This window comes from Monodon monoceros, unplaced genomic scaffold, assembly GCF_005190385.1.
Source record: "Monodon monoceros isolate NGI ecotype Baffin Bay Population unplaced genomic scaffold, NGI_Narwhal_1 Super_Scaffold_3, whole genome shotgun sequence".
Lineage (NCBI taxonomy): Eukaryota > Metazoa > Chordata > Mammalia > Artiodactyla > Monodontidae > Monodon > Monodon monoceros.
This window is the reverse complement of record NW_021703780.1, coordinates 92,994,784-93,022,002: the sequence shown is the minus strand read 5'-3', so window position 1 is coordinate 93,022,002 and position 27,219 is coordinate 92,994,784. Positions and strand designations below refer to the sequence as shown.

At 35.4% G+C, this 27,219-nt stretch overlaps 2 long non-coding RNA genes across 2 annotated transcripts; one reads left to right on the top strand and one right to left on the bottom strand.

Annotated features, from left to right (window-relative positions):
- Positions 1-3,274: 3,274 nt before the first annotated feature.
- Positions 3,275-10,532, bottom strand: LOC114908108. The gene is made up of 2 exons (XR_003796851.1): positions 10,418-10,532; positions 3,275-3,629 (listed from the first exon to the last, which is right to left on the bottom strand). It is a non-coding gene; the product is annotated as an uncharacterized LOC114908108 (long non-coding RNA).
- A 6,175-nt stretch (positions 10,533-16,707) lies between these two features.
- On the top strand, positions 16,708-17,248 carry LOC114908031. The gene is made up of 2 exons (XR_003796837.1): positions 16,708-17,115; positions 17,163-17,248. It is a non-coding gene; the product is annotated as an uncharacterized LOC114908031 (long non-coding RNA).
- Positions 17,249-27,219: the final 9,971 nt, after the last annotated feature.

The window sequence follows — 27,219 nt, the reverse complement described above, 5'->3', positions numbered from 1 at the left end:
TATTTTTACACTGTACAGAATCCAATAAAAATTATAAGGCATGTGAAAAGGCAGGAGGAAAAACTAGTCAATAAAAACAGATCTAGAAATGACAAATTTTAGAATCAGCACAAATACAAAAAAAACAGTGTGACAGAATTCTAAAATAGCCCCCATAATTACATAGTGAATGGGATTTTGCAGGTGTAATTGAGGTTATTAATCGGTTGGCTTTGAGAGGGATTCTCCAGGTGAACCTAACCTAATCACATAAGTCCTTAAAATAAGACTTTTCTTTGGCTGGTCACAAAAGAGTATGTCAGAGAGATCCTAAGTGTGAGAAGGGTTCAACATGAAGGAGGTTCTCTATTGCTGAGAGGGAAGGAGCCATCTGGAAGGGTCTCAGAGTGACCCTAGCAGCTGTCTGGCCCCTGGATAACGGCAAGAGAAGACAAGGACATCGTCCCTACAGTTGTAAGTAACTGAATTCTACTGATAAGCTAAATAAGCTTGGACACGGATTTTTCCCAGAGCTTCCAGATAACAGCTCAGCCTGGCTGACACTCTGACTTCAGTTCTGTAAGAAGAGCCTCAGGAGAGATCCCAGCCGAGCCACCCATACTTGAGTACCTAAAGATCTGTGAGATAAATGAGTATTGTTTTAAGTCACTAAATGTGTGGTAGTTGTGTCACAGCAATAGGAAATAAATATAAACAGCTAGTGTAAATATGTTCAAGAATTTGAGGGAAACATGAATCCAGTGAGGAGAGAAGTGAAAAATATAAAAATAAATGGAATGTGTAGGGCTGAAAAATACATTGTTTGAAATTCACTGCATCTGTGTAACAGCAGTTGCACATTGCAGAAGAAAGACAAACTTGAACATTGTTCAAGATAGACCATATATTGTTCCATAAACAAGTTTCATACACTTAAAATTATTGACCTCATTCTGATAACAATGGTATTAACTTGATAATCAATAACAAAATATCTAGAAAATCCCCTAATATTTGATATTTAAACACACTTAACTCACAATTTTAAAATAAATCCAGATAGGGGCTTCCCTGGTGGCGCGGTGGTTGAGAGTCCTCCTGCCAACGCAGGGGACACGGGTTCGTGCCCCGGTCCGGGAAGATCCCACATGCCGCAGAGCGGCTAGACCCATGAGCCACGGCCCCTGAGCCTGCGTGTCCGGAGCCTGTGCTCCGCAACAGGAGAGGCCACAACAGTGAAAGGCCAGCGTACCACAAAAAAAAAAAAAAAAAAAAAAATCCAGATAAATTAGAATATATTTTTAATGACTGATAACAACAACAGCCTGTCAAAATCTGTTGACTCTATCTAAAGCAGTTCTTAGGGAGAGATTTATAGCTTAAAGCCATATAGTAGAAAAGAAAATATACATTTAATTCAATCATCTAAACTTTGCATTTGAAACTAAAAAAGTAAAATAAATTAAACTCACAGTAAGTAAAAAGAAAGAATAAAAAGTATAAATCAATAAAATAGAAAAGAGCAAAAAGAGATAAAAACCAATAATACCAAAAGCTGTTCCTTGTAAAGACCAGTAAAACTGAAAATGTCTAAGCTGGACAGATTAAGAAAAAAAGAAAGAAGAGAGAAATGACCAATATAAAAAGAAAAAGCATCACTCTAGACCCTAGACTCATGGAAAGGAAAATAAGGAAATGTCATGACAATTTTTATATCAAAAAATTGATAACTAAGTGAAATGGACAAATTCATTGAAAGGCACAACTTACCAAAATTGACTCAAAAAGAAAGAAAAAAATCTAAAAGCTTTATGTTTGTTAAATTTCCTTTACAGTGAAAAACCTTCCCATGCTTGGGGCTGGTGGTGGGAATGGGGATAAACTGGAAATGGGCATGAGAGATCTTATCAGGGTAATAAAAATATTCTAAAACTGATTCATGTTGATGGTTGTATAATTTGGTAGTTACTAAAAATGACTAAATTGTATCCTTGAAATTAGTGAATTTTATAAGTAAAATTCATCTCAACAAAGCTGTTTGAATAAGATAAACAAAATAACTATAAAAATCCTTCCCACAAAGAAAATTCTAGGTCCAGATGGCTTTCCTTGGTGAATGTGATCAACAATTTAAGGAAAAATGTCAATCTTACACAGACTCGTTCAGAAAATAGGGGAGAAGGAAGCAGAAATGGTGAAAATTTCACAAAACATATATTTTACAAAGAACTTGTACATAAGGAAGATTATATATTACACACACATACAGAAAAAGTATATGTTCACTGAAGAAGATACACAAAAGGCAGTAGGCACATGAAAAGATGTTCAGCACCATTAGTTTTCAGGGATAAGCAAATTAAAACCAAAATGAGATCCCACTACCTATTACAAAGGTTAAAATGAAAAAGACTGACCATTGTGAATGTTAGAAAGGATACAGCAGAACTAGTACTTTTACACACTGCTAGTCAGAATGCAAAATGGTGCAACCACTTTAGAAAAGTCTTTCTCAGTCTCTCATAAAGGTAAACATACACTTACCATTCAACCCAACATTTCCACTTCTACCCAGGGAAATAACAGTATATGTCTACAGGTATTTCTGTATAAATGTTTATAGTGGTGTTATTCAAAATAACTATAAAATGGAAACAACCAAAATGCCCATCAAAAGGATAAATACATGAGGTATATCCATACAATGGAATACTACTCAGCTATAAAAGGGAACAACTAATATACACTAAACAGATATACCTCAAAAATGTTATAGGAAGTAAAAGAAGAAAGACAAAAGACAGTGTATGCAATATGACATCTTTTATATGAAATTCTAGAAAAGTCAAAGTTAATATGTAGTGAGAGCAGATCAGCCTGGGTCTGAGAATAGGGGACAGATTGAGTAAACAGGGGTATAAGGTACCTTTCCAGGGTGATGAAAATGTTATATATCTAATTTGTGGTGGTTTTTAGTATATAAAGTTTTATGCTTAGTTTATATTTTATAAAATCATCAATCATATATTTAATATGCATATACTTTTGTTTATGTAAACTATACCACAATAAAGTTTATATATAAGGTTAAGATCCCATTATCTGGGCAAATTATTCAACTCATCCATTTTTATTATCTATAAACTGAAGGGTTTTTTTTGTGTGTGTGACTCTCTGAGATTTAACATTTCTTTCAGCTCTAATTATATGCCATGATTTTTATATAAGTTTTGATAAAATAACTTGCATGATGCCGCCTCATGAACTTTTACACTTATATTTATGTTGCTTCTTGTAAAACATTATTTCCCTATAAATCCAACAGTGATTAATATTATAACTAATACTTTAAAAAAGGAATTGATAAAAGTGCTTTAGAAACCTCTCTCGAATACTGATAATGTCTTACTTAGGATGTTAAGACCATACCTGTCTTGCTCCTACTTCGGGTCCACTCTTAGAAATCTCTGAATATAAAATGCGGTGGTATCCCATGATATTATCCACAATAGTCTTCTCTAAGCCAGATTTGTCACAGTCATGTCAGCCTTCTTCACATCCTGTCACACTTTAGCAGTTATAAAGATTGGTTCCTTGTGATTTTTCGTTAAGTCTCCCTTTCTGAGGCTTGTTCATCCTGGTGTTCTTACCTATAGGACAAGGTTTCAAGTCCATGGGATGGTAAGTCTGCATTACATAGTTATTCCAGTCAGGAAAGATATATGGAGAGATGGTCAGTCTATAAAAGGTAACCTGATAGAGTCAAACATAGTTAAGAACCTGGTTATTTATTTCAAGAGCAGCTCAAAATTGTATGTCTGCTAAGAGTTGGGGCACTTCTGACTCAATCATAACTGAAAGGATTCTTTAGGGACTCTATGAAATCAAAAGATTAAATTAAGACAAGTTAAAACAACTTTAGAGGGCTGACAGAAATGTTCTACATCTTGATAGAGATAGTGGTTACATGGGTAAATATATCTGTCAAAAGTCATGGATTCACACACTTAAAATGTGTGCATGTTCTCCATATAAACATAACTTGAAAAGGTTAACAACCACTTTACAAGAGTAACTTTACAATGAAGAAACATGTCAAACACTACCTCAGCCAGGTGATCAAGGTTAATATCAACAATGATAAGCCACATTGATAGTATATACCCTTGATGTTATGCGATAAAATTGGCACTTTACCTCTGTGATCTCCTCCCCCAAACCCATAACCCCATTATAATTGTGAGGAAAATATCAGAGAAATCCCAGTTGAGAGACATTCTACAAAACATCTGGCCAGTACTTCTCAAAAGGGTCAATGTCATCAAAAACAAGGAAAGCCTGAGAAACTGTCACAGTTAAGAGGAACCTAAGGAGACATGATGACTAAACATAATGTGATATCCTGAATGGGATCCTGTAACAGAAAAAATACACTAAGTGAAAATAAGGAAATATGAATAAAGTATGAACTTTAGTTAATAATAATGTATCAATATTGTCATTAATTGTGACAAATTAATATAAGGTGCTAATAATAAGGGAAAGTGGGTGTGGGGATATCAGAACTCTCTGTACTATCTTTGCACCTTCTTTGTAAATATGAAGCTCTTCTCCTAAAATAAAAGATTATTAAAATCATTCTGAATGAGAGACGAGTATATAAAATACGTGGGAGCTCAAACATATCCATGAAGGAGGCAGTGTTCATGTTATCATATAATTTATTGTCAAAATCTGAATATGTTGTGAAGTAGAAGGGGTGCAATTAATAATTGTATCAGGACAAGAGGCATAAACTGAGATGTATGGTCCCCCTAAGTACAAAGTCATATTAAATATCCAAGCTCTTGTTTCACATTTCCTGTGTTTCAATCCAAACTCTACCACTTGCTAATTAAGTAAATTATTCCACCTCGCTGAGCATTATTTGCAATTTGAGAGAGTAATATTTACCTTGTAAAATTTGGGAGAATTAAACGAGATGATCAAATTAAAGAGCTTACTTAGCAAATGCCTGGCACATAATCAGTACTCAATAAATGGTAGATGACAATTTGTGTATATTTGGACATTAGTGAATTTTGCTAAAGCATGCCTGCATAATTACACTGAATCCTCTACACTAATGCATCCTCTTGTTTTTCATCCTAACCAACAGTAGTCACACAAATACTTACTCTTTAATAGTTAGCTCAGATGTGACATGACAGCTTCTAGGTCCCACCCAGGATGTGTTAGGAGACTGAATGTCGTCTAGAATAACGATGATGAAGGTTATCATCATAACATCATCATCATAAATGATACTGACTACATAGCTTCTTTTCCTTTCAGTAACTCTCACTTCACCTTATCTTGGTGGGTCTCTCAGTATCATGGTCCCAGCACCCAGCTGCAGAAGTGGTACATGGACAAGGCTGAGGCACATTCTCTTAGATACAGAGATTGCTCCAGAAATGGGCCTAAGACTAAAGCAGAGTCAATAAATGTCATGTGAGGAAAAGAGGTAACTTTACCTTTGGAGTCATGACCTCTAATGACATTAACCCAGATCTGCTAATGGTCTTCTTTGCAACAATGTGGAAAGACAACTCAGAAGCAAACAAAATTAAGAGGTAGAGAGGGAGATAGAGTTCAGGTGCCATGGTTTGAACTCCTGAGTCCAGCTGTGCATGGACTCAGGAGTTCAAACCTGAATGCATCCTCATGCAAATTTTTTTTCCTACTTAAGCTAGTTTGAATTCCTTTTTCTGTCACTTACAGTCGAAGAAGCCATAAGTAATAGAGTGAATTGTCTGTCTCACTCTGCACTCGCCTACAATAGCTTTTATACTATTCATGGTTTCTTGAATTTTTTTTTCCCCTCCCTAGACTTACATCTTGGATAAAGACTGAAGTTCAGAGACTTGGTGTTTAACAACTTGGAATCCTTCCCTCTTGGTTGATAATTTGTAAATGTTGGCTGAATAAATGAATTATACAGTTCTTACACAGGTGAGCTCAATTACTGGTCCTCCATCATTAGAATTTGCAAACAGTATGTGAATAGAAGGACACAGTCTCTGGTTTGATTCTGGACATTTTCCTCCTCCATTATCGTCTCTATTTCAATCTGTTATGAGGTCATTTTTCTCTGATGCCTTGCTTCTCCTTGAAGAACAGGTTTTTGTGAGATAGCTCACACATACTCTTTATTTGTTCATTATTCCTGCATTAAAGTTCAAGGGGCTTTTCTTGTTGTTTCGTGTTAGTCTTTCATCTGTATAGCTGTCATTTTATTTCTATGCATTTGCAATTCCTTGCTCACATTTGCTCAATGGGAATATTCTCCATACTCAGCAGACCTCTTTCAATTGTAAGTGATGGAAACCTAACACAAACTAGATGAAGCAAAAAAAAAAAAAAAAAAAAAAGGTTACTTTGTTGACTCATGTAGCCGGATATCCAAGGGGCAACCTGAGCTTCAGATACGGCTGGATCCAGGTGATTAAAGAAGTCTTGAGGTGCTTTATCGTTCAGGGTCTGTTTGCCTTTGTATCTTTTTGCTTGGTGGCTTAGTTCTCTCCTGTTGTGGCTAGGCTCTTTGCATTGGAAGGCAAGATAATCACTGTCCCAGCTACTTTACAAAATCATTACAGGTCAAAATGCTAAAGTAATAGATATCTCTATGCCAATGACCATAGAACAAGTACAGAAAATAGTATGAAAGTAATCTAGTTGGGCAAAGCTGAGTCATGCTTTACACCAGGAAGTGATCAGACACTGTGGCTGAGAGACTCAAGAAAACTATGTGGGTGATAGAGGAACAATTCCACACTGGGATTAATAGCTGTTCACTAAATACAAAGTGAAAAAACCCAAAAAAACCCAAAAAATAATTCCCTTTTATTGTAACTAGGGAAAGCTAGTCCTCAAGATAGCCCTTTCTTCATGACTTTTTCCATCTTCCATTCTAAGACACATCTGGACATCAAAATGGCAAGCTTAAAATCCCTATCACCATCACCATACTCTACTCTAGAGTCTGACTGCCTTGTCCAGCCATCAAAGACAAATATTTAACTCTTTTTGCCTATTACATGTAGGGTCACATAATACAAAAAGTTAACAAGAACTGAGTTCAATTAAATTAGAATATTAAATATTTTTGTGGACTCTCCACATCCACCAAGCACATAGTCAACGCTCATGCAGCCCACTTCATCTGCTTGCATTAAGGCTTGACTCCCACACCTGCCTCACTTCTTACAGCCACGATTGTTTTCCTTAGAATTTCTAAAATATCACAATGGACTGCTTAAAATCTTGGAACAAATGTCTACTCACAATAGCTAACATATGGTAAGATTATCTTCAGTTTGGTGTCTCAGTTTGGATCTAGACTGTACATTATTTAGATCAATCGTTCTCAACCAGGGGTAGTAGTGTCTCTGGTGGATATTTGGCATTCTCTGAGACATTTCTGTTTATCATGACTGAGTAAAAGACTGTCATATCTCCATGTATCTGGTGGGTTGAGGCCAAGGATGCTGCTAAACATTATACAATGCATAGGACAGCAAACAACAAAAAAATGTGTCACCCCAAAATTTTAGTGCTGAGGTTGAGAAACCCTGATCGAGATGAATACATTTGGGGGAAATTTTTATTTTATTATTTAAATTCTTTATCACATACAGTATGAAGAATATAAACAGGTAAAGAAATAATTATTTGAAGGAAAAATGCAGTAGGCAAGAATAATTATTGATGATTTTAATTCTCTTTATAACTCTTTTCTTTCATTCTTTTTTTTTTTTTAAGCCATCATGTCCTATTATGGAATTCCAATTGGGTTCTTAGATCTTTAATAGAACAAAAACGTGAAATAAAAATCAAAAAGCACTAAAACAAAAGAAACCATGGTCCTAGTTCCCATTATATCTTTTAGTAGAGTTATGACTTGGGAAAATCATTTAATCCCTTAAAAACTAATTTTCCAATTTTTCAATATGAAATACTTAAATTATTGTTTTAAAATAAAATGTTAATCTACTAAAGAAGAACACAATGTAAAAAGAAACCCAAAGAAATGCTATGAGGGGAGAAAACCAAGGAACCAAAAACCCTAATTTAGCTTACCTTCTTTCTCCACAATGGTACTGAAACAGAAATTCTTCTAGAGTCATCTCACTAATCACTGAATTCAATGAACTCTATTTTCCTTTCCAGCTCTAATGTTTAATGACTAAATCAAACTTTATCTGTCCTAGGCTCCGTTTTTAAAATATTTTGCTCTCTATCAAGGATTAAAGTTTGACCTAATAAAATAACCAAATCTATCCTCTTAGAAACCATCAGGGAGTAATATTTCTGAGATAAACAGAGAGGAATCTTAGAGCATTATTCGAATACTTATAATCTCAAGAATAATGCCAATCTAGAGCAGGTGACATTTTACATGAGGATGCCATTTTGCTTCTGCCAAATTATGTGAGAAGATGGTTTATTCAAGACTTGTCTAAAAGGGACAGATCCAAAATGCCAAGCCACAGAGCAAGCCACGTTCCAGAAACAGGAACAAGTGATGGAAGATCACTCCCGACAGCATTCACTTGATATAAGAAAACAATATGTCTCACATACAGAGAACCAGTTATGAATTGAAAAGAAAATTTTAAGTATGAAACAAAATTTTCTTTGTTAACCAGTGGATTCTTCTAAGAATGTTTATGCTCAAAATTTCAAATAAGATTTTGGAATGCCAGAAAATGAGCAGGAATGTAAGACCAGTAGAAATACTTACTAAGAATGTGTTCATCTCTTCTAGTTTGTCCATTTGTTGGTGTACAATTGTTCATAGTAGTTTCTCATATTCCTTTCCATTTGTGTGGTATCTAGGTGTAATGTACCCTCTTTCATTTATAATTTTATTTATTTGAATCCTCTTTTATTTTCTTGATAAGTCTAGCTAAAGGTCTGTGTGTTTTGTTTATCTTTTCAAAAACACTCAAGTTTCAGGGATCTTTTCTATTTTCTTTTTAGTCTCTCATTCATTCATTTCTGCTCTGATCTTTATTTCTTTCCTCCGACTAACTTTGGTCATAGTTTGTTCTTCTTTTTCTAGTTCTTTGAGTTGTAAAATTAGGTTGTTTATTTGAGATCTTTCTTTTTTCTTCATGTAGGTATTTATCACTAAAAACTTCCCTCTTAGAACTGCTTTAGATGCATTCTATAAGTTTTGGTATATTGTACTTTCATTTTTATTTGTCTCAAGAAATGGTTTTGATTTCTCTTTTGATTTCTTCCTTGACCCACTGGCTGTTCAGTAGCATGCTGTTTAATCTCCACATATTTGTTAATTTTTCAGTTTTCTCCTGGTAAACTAGGAGAAACTAGGAAACTAGGAACTTTTAGTTTTATGCAACTGTGGTGCAAAAAGGCTTTTGATATGATTTCAATCTTCTTTATTTTTTTCAAAGAAGACAGTCAAACAGGTACATGAAAAAGTCCTCAACATCACTAATCACCAGAAAAATGCAAAACCACAATGAGATACCATCTCATACCTGTCAAAATGACTATTATCAGAAAGACGAGAAACAACAAGTGTTGGCAAGGATGTAGAGAAAAGGAACTCTCCTGCACCATTGGTGAGAATGTAACTTGGTGCAGCCACTATGGAAAACTAAGAGGGTTCCTCAAAACATTAAAAATAAAACTACTACATGATCCAGCAATCCCGTTTCTGGGTATATATACAAAGGAAATGAGAACAGGATCTTGGGAGAGATATCTGCACTCTCATGTTCATTGAAGCATTATTCACAATAACCAAGATATGGAAACAACCTAAGTGTTCCTCAGCAGATGAATGAATAAAGATGAGGTGGGGGGGTATATATACATATGTACATATTATTCAGCCATGAGAAAGAAAGACATCTTGACATTTGTCACAACATGGATAGAACTTGAGGGCACTATGCTAAATGAAATAAGACTGACACTGAAAGACAAATATTGTATGATCTCATTTACATATGGAATCTAAAAAAACCAAACAAACAAAACCCAAAATTCATAAAACTTGTAGAAACAGAGAAAAAAAGGGTGGTTACCAGGAGTTGGGAGGTGGCAGAGAAGTGATATGTTGGTCAAAGGTTATAAACTCCTAGTTATAAGATAAATAAGTTCTCGGGAATCTAATGTACAGTATAGTAATTTACGTTAATAATACTGTATTGTATACTTGAAAGTTGCTAAGAGAGTATATCTTAAATATTCTCACCACAAAAAATAAATGGAAATTATGCTACATGATTCAGGTATTAGCTAATGTTATGGTGGTAATTACTTTGCAATATATACGTGTATCAAATCAACATGTTGTACACCTTAAATTTACCCAATGTTACATATCATTTATATCGAAATAAAGCTGGAAAAAAGTACTTACTAAGTTTCTTTGCTTCATGCCTTCTCCTCTCTTAATCAGCCTTACCAATTATTTTGGTTTAAGATTTTCTGCTAGGTTTTCCCTTTGATGCATCTTTCCTGGATGTCTTTGTAAAGAAAACACAAACGAATAGAAATTCTGTTGCATGGCTCTGTCACTATTTGAGTGTACACTTGACTTCAGAAGGTCTTTATTTGCACTGAACCTTTAAACATGTTGAAGTTCCAATATTTGGGCTTTCAAATCTAATCAAACTTATCCTGGAGTAGAAGGGATTCACACCTCAACACAAACAAGGTTTCTTTCAACCTATCACATGCGTGGACTTTGAGGGCATTATGCTAACTGAAGTAAGTTGGAGAAAGACAAATACTGTAGGATATCACTTATATGTGGAATTTTTAAGAAGTCAAATTCATAGAAACAGAGACTAGAATGGTGGTTACTAGAGGCAGGGGATTGGGGGTAATCAGGAGATGTCAGCCAAAGAGTACAAACTTCCAGTTTTAAGATGAATAAGTTCTCTGGGTCTAATTACTTTACAGTGATTTTAGCTAATAAAACTGTTTAATATACTTGAAAGTTGCTAAGAGTAGACCTTAAATGTTCTCACCACAAAAAAGAAATGGTAGTTATGTGACATGATGGAGGTGTCAGCTAGCACTACGGTAGTGATCATTTTGCAATATATAAATGTATCATATCAACATATTGTATACCTTAAACTTACACAATGTTATATGTCAATTATATCTTAATGAAGCTGGAAAATTTTTTTTTAATTCCTGTTGTTCCTTTCCCTTCTTTCTTTTTCTATTAGTGTTAAATATCTTGGCTTTTTCTTTTTATTCCAAAGCAAAATTTCCCAAGTGACTAATATAGAATAGTAATCCCAAAAAGTGTTCTTTTTTTTTTTTTTAAAGAAAATAGATGACCAAATATACCCTCTTTTGGATATTCTCCATTCCCATTTGCCAAATAAATTTTCTGAAGTCCTGCAGCAAAATTAACTTTTTAAATTGTTTCCTCAAGATATCTCACAAGTGAACTCTACCCCAACGCTCTCCTTTATATTTTTCAAATAATAGCTACTAAAACCTGTGAAGATAGCAAAACTCATTCTGGAAAATGCTGGTCTTTTATTTGTATTATTTCTTTCCTCCTCTTTCCTTCTTTCCAAGAATTTGCAATCTTCATTCTGGCTCATATGTTACTCCCTTTGTAGCAAAGCACTTTTGCAAGAATCCCCAGTGATGCTGAATGTCTGATTTTAATAGTTCTTTTAAGTCTTCATCATAATTGAGTTTTCTGCAAGGTACAAGAAACCTCCCATCATTTAATACCTGGTTCTCTTTGTCCCTTGATTTTCAAGGAACCATTTATATCATCTGATTCTCACTCCTTTTATAGGTCTCTTTTCCCCCTTGATTCTCTTTGTATCATAAATACATCTTCACCAGGAATCCACTGCTAGTTCTACTATTTCTTTTGTTTTATTTCCTCTTCTCGTGTGATCTCATTCACTGCATGTGTTCAATTATAAGTGTATACTAATGACTCTCAAATCAGTATCTCCCGCCCAGACTCCAGTCCTGAGCCTAGGAATCAAATTTCAGTGGTTCCCAAATACTAGTCCGTAGTTTACAAACTTTGGGTAGGAATTTCATGTTTCTTTTTTTTTTTTTTTTAAGCTCAGCGCTCATTAGAGTGCCTTCATCATTACACATACTTAATACATGTTGGTTAAATCAAAACTTCGAACCAAATTAACTACATGGCTTAATAATACATCTGAAAGTTTGAAGTCTATTTAACTTGCCATTGGTTAAATCACTTAATTTCTTTGTCTGTCAGCTCCATCTGAAAATTGGAGAAGACAGATGAGATAATTGCTATGATTCCTATTAACATTACCTTTCAGTTTCTAAAGTCTCTATTATCTCTTTTAAAATGAAAAAAATCTTGTAAAAAAACACCTAAAACAAGAGAAGCCTTAACTAAGCAGTTACGTTATTTCAGTTTGAATGCATTCATTTAATACACTTTTCTGAGTGCCAAATATGTGTCAGGCACTGGGCTCACAATTTTATTAAGATAACTAAGAAATACTAGGTATAAACAGAAAGATAACTCTAAAGAATGTGACTTACATTTCCTTTTTAAGTCTTATATTTTCTTATATATGAGTTAAAAAAATATTCCACCAAATCTTAATTGAAACTAAAATGAGTGTGAAAAGTGGCCTAAAAAACTTATAAATTCATTGTTAAGGGTACCACTAAATAAATATTTATGCTAAAATATTTTCATAATTTTTTAAACTTGTAATAAAGTCGATCCTAGTTGCAAGGACTTAGAAGGCAGTCTTTAAAAAAAACATTAAATAATTACTTCATTTTGTGTTTGCTATAAATTTCGAAAATATAAAGGAAAATCAGAGAGAAAATAATATTAGCCTGATATTGATCAGAAGTGCTGGAAGGCAAAATAATGACATCTACTCATTATCAGAGTTAAGAGATGTTATGAATGGGGCATCTGGCACATAGCAGTTCACGAGCAAAAAAAAAAAAAAAAAAAATCCATAAAAGCATTGGATGTCACCCTGCTCACAGTATTTCAGAGCTATATATATGAATCAGAAATCTCAGGAGACTGAGAAATATTTAAATGTAACCCTCCTCATACTGGAATGAAGTACTTTAAAGTAAACAGTAGCTGATGTAGACTGACAATTAATGATAAGGGCACATGCTTTTATCCAGATATTTTTACATCTTTAAAACTCGATCTAAATTATCAAGTAAAATTTAACATAAAATACTGAAGAAAAACTGGCATAAGAATAAATGACATAGGGGCCTATTTTTAATACGTGAAATGATGTACTTTTAGCTTTTGTGCTTGGTGGGATTTACTACATAAAACATGGATGAGTGTTTGTTATCTCCCTTTTACACCCTCACTGCATTTAGAGTCCAGTCCTTATTCACCTTAGTCTTCCCAACACATAGTTGAGTAGGTGTCCAGGAGAAGGGGCTCCAGAAGGCTATTGAATTCAGCCAGGCTAAAAGACAAAAGAAAAGAAATACAAAATACATGCATGATTGATATTATTATATAAAATGTGTGTAAACATGGGAGAAGCCCTTTTAACTGGTCTCAATTTAACTAACCTATTGGGTTAACTAAGAATCCCAATTTTCTTTGCAAGATTTAAAACTTATGTTCATCAACCAAGGACGGCACTAGGATACTAAATTATGGTCTAATACTCTCCCATTTCTGCCACCACCAGATAAGCTGCATGTTTATCAAGAATAATTTGTGCTTTTTCTCAAATGATTTTTTCCCCCAGGTGTCCTTTTTATTACTTCTTTGTTATTTATATAACCTAGTGGAATATGAGCATGGAAAGAGCAGTTCTTTTGAAGTCTGTGCTTAATGGTTTCAAAATACTTAAGCAGGTTACAAATAAAGTCTTGAATTATGTATAGAAAAACATAAATTTAAAAAATTAGGCAGAGGAATATAAAATCTATGAGGATTATAGTCTTAGATCATTTTACAAATACATTTATGTTCTCATTTCACTTAAAAAAGACAAACAACATGGAAATAAAAGACAATGCATTATAAATACAGTTTATACAACATAAGTAAATTCATGTTAAGAAACAAAATAAAACAAAAACAAAAACCAAGTAACAGTAAATGTAGCCCTGCTTCAAATTATTGTAAAGTGAATGACAGTTAAAACAGTACATCTATATCAAACATTTTTAAATGACTCCCCTCTTTAAATTATTTCTGTCATTAATTTACCAGTGAGGCCAGTCATAGCGAATAAAAGACTATTCTGTCCAAAGTAAACATATGATACCAGATGTCAAAATTTAAAACACTTTCCTAGTACCTCTTCTTACAGGTAAGCCAATTTCTTCCTTTGTGCCCATTCTACCATGAAGCCTTGGCCATGAAGTTTGTTACCTCAGGTAAAAATAGAGCAAGTTCAGCACAGAGTAACACAGTCACTATTCAGCTTCATGTCTCAATGCTGACTTATTTTTTTTCCTATTAGAAAAAACTTATCTGATACCCTATGTCAACAACAATATCAGAATCTCAAAATTCCAAGGGATCTTGTACCTAACAAGGTAGTAGGCAGTGTTGGATTAAAAAAATATATTAATTAGGTGTGTATTTTAGTTAGTGGTCTCACAGTCATTTATATATAACTTTTAAAAAAAACCTCTTCTTGCAAGAGAGGTACCTAGAAAATTATTTTGCTTTGAAGGTCTGCTTTTTAAATGGCATGGTGATGCCTCTTCACTTCCTAAATACCCTGAAAGTTCTTCCCTCTGAAAAGGATTTGCTAGCTGTTGTTTATAGCTAAGGAAAGAGAGTGGCTTGATATGTTTAAGAAGAGAGTAGACATGAGATACTGTCAGGTCTGCACAGGATTGGAGAGGGATCTAGAAGGCCTGGTACACCCCCAGTGGAATTGCTGAGGATCGAGAGCTAAACTTCCTGGGGAGGCTGAGGCCACCATGGTGAGGGAATAGGTAGCCATGGGATGGATGCCTTGACATGAATAGTCTACACCAGGACCTGGAAAGCAGGCATTTCTGAGACTCAGAGCATCTGAAGCAAAGAAAATCAAGATGGAGCCAAGTTACTGCAGAAAGGGAACCACTGTACTCTGAAAAGACCATGAGTTACACCAGCTTTAAGCTACTTCAGCAGCAGGTAGAGCAAGATGTGAAACCATGACTCAGAGTCTAGTTAAGATCACTTATGGTAATCTAGAATTTATTATAAGTCAGGAAGAGAAGAACATGCAGACCATAGGCCCCTTTGTCAAATCTCTGGGCACAGGTAGGTATCCCCGTGCACCTAGAGGGGGCCTACATTGGGAAGGAAATGATGGAACACCCTTTGAGATGGGATGAATAACCTTGATAGTAAGTGTGAACTATGACTTCACTGAGTATTCACCTCATAATGAATTACATTCCCTTAGGAAGTTTAAGTTTTTCTGAAGTACACTTATGGAGGAATAAAGCATCATATTTTATTCTTTCCACATTTGAGTGGGAGCAAATACAGTTTTTACATATATATATATGTATATATATACACACACACAAATACACTCAAAGATATATACATACAAATCTAAGAATAGAAAATTAAAGTATCTGGGAGGAAAACCATCTTGATCTCTCTGCAGAGAAAAAAATATTTGTTCGATTGATTCTATGGAAATTGGAATGAATGAAAATGTGTAGTTCTTGTCTTCGTTTTACTTATTAAAATGATTCATGAACAGTTTTGAAAAATAGGAACTCTTTAGTATACACCCTCAGAATGTTTTCAGACAGTCATAAGAATTCATGTCCCAGAGTTAAATTATTGATAGATGTAAATATCAATATCAAAGAAGTGCAGAATAAAAAATTCTTATTTTAATACTTCTTAAGTGAAAATGGGATATTGAGGCAGTTAACAGCTGAGGGTAAGATGGGGGAACCCATCTTAGATGAGGTGCACAGGAAAAATATCTCCAAGTAAGAAACATGTCAGGCAGGACAGAAACATGAGAAGGGACTAATTACAAAAGGAGCTGAGAGATAGAATAAAGAAAAAGAAAAGAGAAAGGAAGACAGAAAGGCTGATAGGAAGGCATGCAGGTTAAAGGAAGGAAAGGAAGGAAAGAAAGGGAAAGAAAGAAAGAGAAAGATTCTCCCTCTGGGGGAAAGTGTGAGGCTAGGTGTTGGAAAAGAGATCGGAGCACAGAACTAAAATAAGAACAGAGTAGCTGCAGTGAGATGAGCAAGGTGGAAAGTGACACCAGATGACGTTGGAGCAAAGGTCAGCAGCCAGGACATGGCAGTCATGAGAAGGCCCTGCTGTAACTGCAAAAATGTAAGAACTGTTCATTTTTGAAATATCAAATGTCTGACAGGGCAAAAAGAAATGAGTCCTTTGCCATGATTTAAGAATTCTGTGATCATGCTTGCCTTCTAAAGTACTAAAATCCTTTCTATCACAAACACTTCTCACAAACACTTCTCCACTCTGTCAAGCTTTGATGCTCTTCCTACCATCAATTCCTAATAATGCAAAGATGCCCAGTGTACGAGCACTGTGGAGTGTGCGTGTGTGTGGTTTCAGAAAATAATAGTGGTTTTTTTTTCCAATAGGAACGAGAATGTTTTGAGGCTCAAGCATCTAGGCACACACAGTTCAACGGATTTAGTTTGGGTCACATGCCTGGCCTACCACCTAGATCTACTTTACCATTCTCCTAACTGTGGTCCAGAATAGCCAAAGGCCATGAGTTCTAACAGATGTGATTTCCTCCTGTACTTATAATGACTGCTTACATATTTCTTCCTCTTCTCTTATAAACTCTGAGTCCACAGTCTAATCCCCCACCCTCCTTGGGGTCAACTAACAAGCCTATTTCATACTCTATTAATGTTTCTTTCTTTTTTCATTTTTCCAAATATCTTTTCCAAAGCAGAGATTATTAAATAAATTATTTCCCAGAACACTCAGAAATGATTGAATTAATCAGAAAGTTTTAAGTAGAATTCATTTCTGAGGAATACACGAATTTCTGGAAGGGGGCAAATCATGATGAGTTCCTAGACTCTTTTGCAAAATTTGGCAGTTCATAAAATATATTAGAGGTTTCAGGTTGTTTCAATCTGTTTTCTGAGGAAACCTGTTTTCTGAGGTTTCAGAGGTTTCAACCTGTTTTCTGAGGAAAATAAAACAAAACAAAACACAGTAACTGCAAGCACTATAAACTCTTACAATTAATAAAGGTTCCAAGGTTTTTATTATCTTTATTTTATTACTATTATAAATAATTTTAAAATATAATGTACTATGGAAGTCCTTTTGTATTCATTAATTGTATTTATACTTAATAACCACTGGAGTTCCCTGATATTTAATTAAATTATTTATTTTTCATTTTGTTAGGTCAGATTTCAGTATCTAAAAGATGAGTGGGGTAGCTGTAACTTCTACTAATGAAGACATAGAGTTTTTGGGGACATTTTCTCTAACCCATTTTCCCTCAAGTGCTTTGCTTAAACTATTTTTCCAAAGTAAGATAAACTTTTTCAAAGGCTGAATTAGGGTAAGTTGAGACAAACGTATTTCATTTCAGATATGCAATGAAGAATATATTCTTAAAATTGCCAGCAGCAGTAAATGACATACAAACAGAGCAAACAGCAGCACGCTGAGCCCCGGCAAGTCCGCCTGTCCTTTGTGTGCATTCTTTTCATCTTTCCCACAGTCTTTAGGTGTCGCTAAAGAGGCTCCTAATAAATTGTTATATAGTCTTAGTATTCCAAAAATTGCAAGGAGGAATCATCGATGTCAAGAATTCTTTGAAAAAGCTACGTAAGAACCAAAGGTTGACACTCTCTCTCTCTCTCTCTCTCTGAGTGTGGTTCCCAACAAGAAGCCAATGTGTACTGCATGCCTAGGCTTGAGTCTAAGCAATTATCTCCTGGCTAGAGTCAGGATGAGCAGAGATCCAAGTGTCATGGCTATATGACACTGAGAAGAAAGTGGCCTTTGGTGGCTGAATCAAGCAAAAGTCTGATCTTTGATTCATGGTGCTGTCATATATCCTGGGATGAGCTAAGAAATTAGTGTGTTCCCTTTCATTTGTTGAAAGGAGCAGCCAAGTCTCTGTGGGTGATATTTTGTTAGGAACTGGGAAATTCACTACACCAGAAATGGGCAGCCATCCTAAATTTTCTATAAGATAAATTAACTTGGACAATATCATTGGAACTTCTACCTGGGGTGATCCAAAAGTAATGACAATTTCGATCAAAAAGTATAAATTCAAGTGTATTTGAGTTAAGAGGGCTCATAATCACTAATAGAAAAACATCAACAATATTTTCCTTCAGACTATACTACAAAGCTACAGTAATCAAGACAGTATGGTACTGCCACAAAAACAGAAATATACATCAATGGAACAGGACAGAAAGCCCAGAGATAAACCCACACACATATGGTCACCTTATCTTTGATAAAGGAGGTGAGAATATACAATGGAGAAAAGCCTCTTCAATAAGTGCTGCTGGGAAAACTGAACAGCTACATGTAAAAGAATGAAATTAGAGCACTCCTTAACACCATACACAAAAATAAACTCAAAATGGATTAAAGACCTAAAGGTAAGACCAGACGCTATAAAACTCTTAGAGGAAAACATAGGCAGAACACTCCATGACATAAATCACAGCAAGATCCTTTTTGACCCACCTCCTAGAGAAATGGAAATAAAAACAACCAAATGGGACCTAATGAAACTTAAAAGCTTTTGCACAGCAAAGGAAACCATAAACAAGACAAAAAGACAAGCCTCAGAATGGGAGAAAACATTTGCAAACAAAGCAACTGACAAAGGATTAATCTCCAAAATATACAAGCAGCTCATGCAGCTCAATATCAATAAAACAAACAACCCAATCCAAATATGGGCAGAAGACCTAAATAGACATTTCTCCAAAGAAGATATACAGATTGCCAACAAACACATGAAAGGATGCTCAACATCACTAATCATTAGAAAAACGCAAATCAAAACTACAATGAGGTATCACCTCACACTGGTCAGAATGGCCATCATCAAAATATCTACAAACAAGAAATGCTGGAGAGGGTGTGGAGAAAGGGAACCCTCTTGCACAGTTGGTGGGAATGTAAATTGACACAGTCACTATGGAGAACAGTATGGAGGTTCCTTAAAAAACTAAAAATAGAACTACCACACAACCCAGCAATCCCACTACTGGGCATATACCCTGAGAAAACCATAATTCAAAAAGAGTCATGTACCACAATGTTCATTGCAGCTCTATTTACAATAGCCAGGACATGGAAGCAACCTAAATGTCCGTTGACAGAAGAATGGATAAATAAGATGTGGCACATATATACAATGGAATATTAGTTAGCCATAAAAAGAAACAAAATTGAGTTATTTGTAGTGAGGTGGATGGACCTAGAGACTGTCATACAGAGTGAAGTCAGAAAGAGAAAAACAAATAGTGTACGCTAACACATATATATGCAATCTAAAAAAGAAACAAAAAATTGTTCTGAAGAACCTAGGGGCAGGACAGGAATAAAGACACAGACATAGAGAATGGACTTGAGGACATAGGAAGGGGGAAGGGTAAGCTGGGACAAAGTGAGAGAGTGGCATGGACATATATACACTACAAAATGTAAAACAGATAGCTAGTAGGAAGCAGCCACAGAGCACAGGGAGATCAGCTCGATGCTTTGTGTCCACCTAGAGGGGTGGGATAGGGAGGGTGGGAGGGAGATGCAAGAGGGAGGAGATATGGGGATATATGTATATGTATAGCTGGTTCCCTTTGTTATACAGTAGAAGCTAACACATCAATGTAAAACAGTTATACTCCAATAAAGATGTGAAAAAAATTTTTTTTTCTTCTTGCAAGAAAGATGCCTAGAAGATTCTGTGTTTCTTTCTAATCAGGGTGTAGCGTCCCATCTCCGTTAAATACCCTGAAAATCCTTCCCTCTGAAAATGATTTGCTAGCAGCCATTTACACCTTATAGCGAATTAAAGTCATCATATCTTTCCAGCCAAGGGAATACATGCTTGTATTGAGAATGCATTTAAGAATTTGTCTTCTAATGAGGAAACCACAGAGAATGGAAAAGACGAAGTAAAATGTAAAAAGGAAATAGAGAAAAAAAGAAGGAAGAGGGTGGGGGGGGAGGGTAAACGGAATTCAGGATAAGAAAAACATTTTTTTTTTTGAGCATGAAATCAGTGGCAAGTGTGGTGCTATTAACTTTCAAGGTGCTAAAGCCCTTTAGTTCCCCAGCCGCAGTCGTGATCTCAGATGAATTTTGAGAGTGTCCTGAGACTTCTACCCTGAATTGTCTTGTTGCCTTGGGATCCTTCAACATTTGCATCAGCAAAATATATGGGATTAGAGACTCAGCTGATAATATCAAGGTAGGTTGGACATCAACTGCTATTTTTGAGCTTCCTAGTACTTTTTTGATTCCATTGTGCAAACAGTAACTTTCAGAGAAAAGACTTTTGTGAATCAAGAGTCAAATTCCTGATATAAACAAGAGACTTAGAATATTGACCTAATCTGCTTTAATCACTAGCACAATAGAACAAGGAGTCCTTTTTAGTTCTAGAAAACATTAGAATTAGTTGCTGGGTTGGATCTTGTGCTGATAAATGAACCCACTATCCTCCAGCCCTGTGCCAACCTCAGGCAGGAAGGGGGTGGAAAAATGTACAAACAAGATTTATCATTTAATCAGCACAAGCTATTATTAATTATAATAACATTTTAGGTTGTCCTTGATTTCAGTCTGCATAAAAACTGCAGTGCTATTAACAGGCAATTATACCCAAAAACGCCATTGATTTTTACTATTATGCATTTAGAAATTATGGATATAATTATAAGGGAAACATAACGATATTTATAATGTTTTTCATTTGAGAATTCTGAACCACATGATAAATTATTGCTATTGTCCAATGTAAAACAATACAACTTAAAAGGATTATAAGTAATTCATCTAAGTCATATTCTCATTTTAGAAACACCTAACGTGAAAAAAAATTCAAAGCATTTTCTAAATAATCTTATTTACCTTCATAACACACCTGTGAAATTTTTCTCTTCTATTTTACAGAGAAGAGAAATGCTCTCATCTTTATAACCCTTATTTGCAAATTTTCCTCACTTCTATAATCTAATTTTATCTTCATAACATCCACGCACTAGGTTGAACAGGCGTTAATATTTCCACCTTGTATAGATAAAAACAAGGCTAACTTTGTATGCTCTTCTCAAAGGCACATGAGAAATTGGCAGATTCACATTTAGATTGTGGATCTCCTCATCTCCAAGAACAAAGGTTTTGGGTTTTTTTGTTTTGTTTTAATCAAATAACAAAGCACAGAAAGGTTATATGACTTGCTCAAGGCAACTGGCAGAGCAGGAAAAAGGAAAACATCTGCAGGTTTCAAACTTAAGTGTGTATAACAATCACTGGGTTCTGATGAAAAATACAACTTGCCAAGCCTTATCCCCAGGGATTCCAATTTGATAGTTTTGCTTGGGGCCTAGGAATCTGCTTATTTAACAAGATTCAACTGTTTCTGATGGTGATGGACTACAGACTGCACGCTGAGACAAATGGCCCTGCCACCAAAGTCACAGTTTATAGTTTACGAAGCACAGAAGCAAATTTGTCGTGGACCCTAGAAAGTTGCCATGGGTGCCCTATACAGTTTACTCCACAGAGGATTTTCCTCTTGTAAGACATCAATATCTGTATCTATATCCTTATCTGTATATCAGTATCTATATCTTACTTTTATATATATCTTACTTATTGTAAAGTATATATGTAATAAGTACAGTAAATATATATCTACTATAAAATATTTTATATATTATAAACATGTTAATACATTTATTTATAAATATACTTCATTTATATGTAATATATGTGCATATTTATAAATATTTAATACATTTATAATAGATTCATATTAAATATATTTGTTGAAAGCAGGTAATGCCTTTTTTTTAGAATACAAGTTAACATGATCTAAGCATTATGTGTTTTATAAATATTTTGTACTATATATAAATGTCTGCAGTATTTAATTCTTAAACAGCCTTCTAAGGTCTGGGCTAAAATTATCCTCATTTTACAGATGAGGACACCAACGCACAGAAAGTTTAAATGACTTGCCTAGGCTTACACAGCTTGATACTGGAGGAGCTTAGATTTAAGCCAAACTGCTTAGCTGTTAGGAGTAAGAGTGTTTATATGGACCTAATAAACTGTCAGTAAAATGCAAGGAGTTATAGTAAAAGAGGAAAACTCCACAAATCAGAAACATTTCCCCTTAAGGTTCACTTTAAATTGAAATGAACAGGGCCTACCCGTTGCCTCTTGGCTTATAGTCAGTTCACTGCACTGCTAAATAGCGACAACAACAACCACTGACAGAGCTGCACTGTGTTTCAAGAATGAGGGAAACAACACCATTGCTTATTTTTAACTTAGGAATTCGACAAGGCTGAAATCTTAAACTATTACACAGGGGAAAGAGGTGGGAGAAAAACACCAATTTCATTACCGTAACGAAACACAGAAAGTTCTCTGGACTTGAAATCAATGCTATGGCTTTGGACACCCTTGTTTGCCAGATTTCCATACTTCAGCAACACACTTTTATTTCTTTGAGTCTCATACATGGAGGTTGTAAGCACCTTTCTACCAGATTTGGGTACTGGTTGAAATAACATATACAAAATTTCTGGTAACAGAGCTCATGTTCAGCAAGTGTTTTTTTTTTTTTTTTTAAATCTTTATTGGAGTATAATTGCTTTAGGATGGTGTGTTAGTTTCTGCTGTATCACAAAGTGAATCGGCTATACGTATACATATATCCTCATATCCCCTCGTTCTTGCGTCTCCCTCCCAATCTCCCCATCCCACCTTTCTAGGAGATCACAAAACACTGAGCTGATCTCCCTGTGCTATGAGGCTGCTTCCCACTCGCTATGTTACATTTGGTACTGTATATATGTCCATGCCACTCTCTCACTTCGTCCCAGCTTCCCCTTCCCTTTCCCCATGTCCTCAAGCCCATTCTCTACATCTGTGTCTTTATTCCTGTCCTGCCCCTAGGTTAATCAGAACCATTATTGTTTTTATATTCCATATATATATGTTAGCATACGGTATTTGTTATTCTCTTTCTGACTAACTTCACTGTGTCAGACTCTAGGCCCATCCACCTCACTTCAAATAACTCAATTTCGTTTTTTTTTTTATGGCTGAGTAATATTCCATTGTATATATGTGCCACATCTTCTTTCTCCACTCATCTGTTGATCGACACTTAGGTTTCATTGCATGTCTTACCTATTGTAAATCGTGCTGCAGTGAACATTGTGGTACATGACTCTTTGAATTGTGGTTTTCTCCAGGTATATGCCCAGTAGTGGGATTGCTGGGTTGTATGGAAGTTCTATTTTTAGTATTTTAAGGAACCTCCATACTCTTCTCCATAGTGGCCATATGAATTTACATTCCCACCAACAGTGCAAGAGGGTTCCCTTTTCTCCACACCCTCTCCAGCATTTGTTGTTTGTAGATTTTTTGCTGACGGCCGTTCTGACTGGTATGAGGTGATACCTCATTGTAGTTTTCATTTACATTTCTCTAATGATTAGTGATGTTGAGCATCCTTTCATGGATTTGTCAATCTGTATAACTTCTTTGGAGAAATGTCTATTTATGTCTTCTGCCCATTTTTGGACTGGGTTGTTTTTTGATATTGAGCTGCATGAGCTGCTTGTATATTTTGGAGAATAATCCTTTGGCAGTTGCTTCATTTGCAAATACTTTCTTCCATTCTGCGGGTTGCCTTTTCATCTTGTTTAGGGTTTCCTTTGCTGTGCAAAAGCTTGTAAGTTTCATTAGGTCCCATTTGTCTATTTATTTATTTTTTTTTTTTGCGGTACACGGGGCTCTTACTGTTGTGGCCTCTCCTGCTGCGGAGCACAGGCTCCGGACGCGCAGGCCCAGCGGCCATGGCTCACGGGCCCAGCCACTCCGCGGCACGTGGGATCCTCCCAGACCGGGGCACGAACCCGTGTCCCCTGCATTGGCAGGCGGACTCTCAACCACTGCGCCACCAGGGAAGCCCCAATTGTCTATTTTTGTTTTTATTTCCCTTGCTCGAGGAGAAGGGTCAAAAAGGATCTTGCTATGATTTATGTCACAGAGTATTCTGCCTATGTTTTCCTCTAAGAGTTTTATACTATCTGGCCTTACATTTAGGTCTTTAATCCATTTTGAGTTTATTTTTGTGTATGGTGTTAGGGAGTGTTTTAATTTCTTTCTTTTACATGTAGCTGTCCAGTTTTCCAGGCAGCACTTATTGAAGAGGCTGTCTTTTCTCCATTGTATATTCTCACCTCCTTTATCAAAGATAAGGTGACCATATGTCTGTGGGTTTATCTCTGGACTTTCTATCCTGTTCCACTGATGTATATTTCTGTTTTTGTGGCAGTACCATACTGTCTTGATTACTGTAGCTTTGTAGTATAGTCTGAAGTCAGGGAACCTGATTCCTCCAGCTCTGTTTTTGTTTCTCAACATATATTTGGCTATTTGGGGTCTTTTGTGTTTCCATACAAATTGTGAAATTTTTTGTTCTAGTTCTCTGAAAAATGCCATTGGTACTTTGATAGGGATTGTACTGAATCTGTAGATTGCTTTGGGTAGTATAGTCATTTTCACAATGTTGATTCTTCCAATCCAAGAAGATGGTATATCTCTCCATCTCTTTGTATCATCTTTAATTACTTTCATCAGTGTCTTGTAATTTTCTGCATACAGGTCTTTTGTCTCCTTAGGTAGGTTTATCCCTAGGTATTTTATTCTTTTTGTTCCAATGGTAAATGGGAGTGTTTCAGATTTTTCATCATTAGTGTACAGGAATGCAAGAGATTTCTGTGCATTCATTTTGTATCCTGCTACTATACCAAATTTGTTCAACAGCTATAGTTGCTATCTGGTAGCTTCTTTAGGATTCTCAATGTATAGTATCATGCCATCCGCAAACAGTGATAGTTTTACTTTTTCTCTTCTGATTTGGATTCCTTCTATTTCCTTTTCTTCTCTGACTGCTGTGGCTAAAACTTCCAAAACTATTTTGAATAAGAGTGGTGAGAGTGGGCAACCTTGCCTTGTTCCTGATCTCAGTGGAAATGGTTTCAGTTTTTCACCACTGAGAATGGTGTTGGCTGTGGGTTTGTCATATATGGCCTTTATTATGTTGAGGTGAACTTCCCTCTATGCGTACTTTCTGGAGGGTTTTTTATCATTAATGGTTGTTGAATTTTGTTGAAAGCTTTTTCTGCATCTATTGAGATGATCATACGGTTTTTCTCCTTCAGTTTGTTAATATGGTTTATCACATTGATTGATTTGCATATATTGAAGAATCCTTGCATTCCTGGGATAAACCCCACTTGATCATGGTGTAGGATCCTTTTCCTATGCTGTTGGATTCTGTGTGCTAGTATTTTGTTGAGGATTTTTGCATCTATGTTCATCAGTGATATTGGCCTGTAGTTTTCTTTCTTTGTGACATCTCTGTCTGGTTTTGGTATCAGGGTAATGGTGGCCTTGTAGAATGAGTTTGGGAGTGTTCCTCCCTCTGCTACATTTTGGAAGAGTTTGAGAAAGATAGGTGTTAGCTCTTCTCTAAATGTTTGATAGAATTCACCTGTGAAGACATCTGGTCCTGGCCGTTTGTTTGTTGGAAGATTTTTAATCACAGTTTCAATTTCAGTGCTTGGGATTTGACTGTTTATATTGTCTATTTCTCCCAGGTTCAGTCTCAGAAGGTTGTGCTTTTCTACGAATTTGTCCATTTCTTCCAGGTTGCCCATTTTATTGACATTTAGTTGCTTGTAGTAATCTCTCATGATCCATTGTATTTCTGCAGTGTCAGTTGTTACTTCTTCTTCTTTTCTAATTCTATTGATTTGAGTCTTCTCCCTTTTTTTTTTGATGAGTCTGGCTAATGGTTTATCAATTTTGTTTATCTTCTCAAAGAACCAGCTTTTAGTTTTATTGATCTTTGCTCTCGTTTCTTTCATTTATTTTTCATTTATTTCTGATCTGATCTTTATGATTTCTTTCCATCTGCTAACTATATTTTTGTTGTTGTTTGTTGTTCTTCTCTCTCTAATTGCTTTAGGTGTAAGATTAGATTGTTTATTTGAGATGTTTCTTGTTTCTTGAGGTAGGATTGTATTGCTATAAACGTCCCTCTTAGAACTGCTTTTGCTGCATCTCATAGGTTTTGGGTCATCATGTTTTCATTCTCATTTGTTTCCAGGTATTTTTTGATTTCCTCTTTGATTTCTTCAGTGATCTCACGGCTGTTTAGTACTGTATTGTTTAGCCTCCACGTGTTTTTATTTTTTACAGTTTCTTTCCCTGTAATTGATACCTAACCTTATAGCGTTGTGGTCAGAAAAGATACTTGATACGAGTTCAGTTTTCTTTAATTTACCAAGGCTTGATCTGTGACCCAGGATATGATCTATCCTGGAGAATGTTCCATGAGCACTTGAGAGGAAAGTGTCTTTTGTTGTTTTTGGATGGAATGTCCTATAAATATCAATTAAGTCCATCTTGCCTAATGTGTCATTTATAGCTTTGTGTTTCCTTATTTATTTTTATTTTGGATGATCTGTCCATTGGTGAAAGCAGGGTGCTACTGTCGATATCCCATTTTATGGCTGTTAGCATTTGCCTTATATACTGAGGTGCTCCTAGGTTGGGTGGGTGCATAAATATTTACAATTGTTATATCTTCTTATTGGATTGATCCCTTGATCATTACGTAGTGTCCTTCTTTGTCTCTTTTAATAGTCTTTATTTTAAAGTCTATTTTGTCTGATATGAGAGTTGCTACTCCAGCTTTCTTTTGATTTCCACTTGCATGGAATATCTTTTTCCATCCCCTCACTTTCAGTCTGTAAGTGTCCCTAGGTCTGAAGTGGGTTTCTTGTAGACAGCATACATATGGGTCTTGTTTTTGTATCCATTCAGCCAGTCTATGTCTTTTGGTGGGAGCATTTAATCTATTTACATTTAAGGTAATTATCAATATGTATATTACCATTTTCTTAATTGTTTGGGGT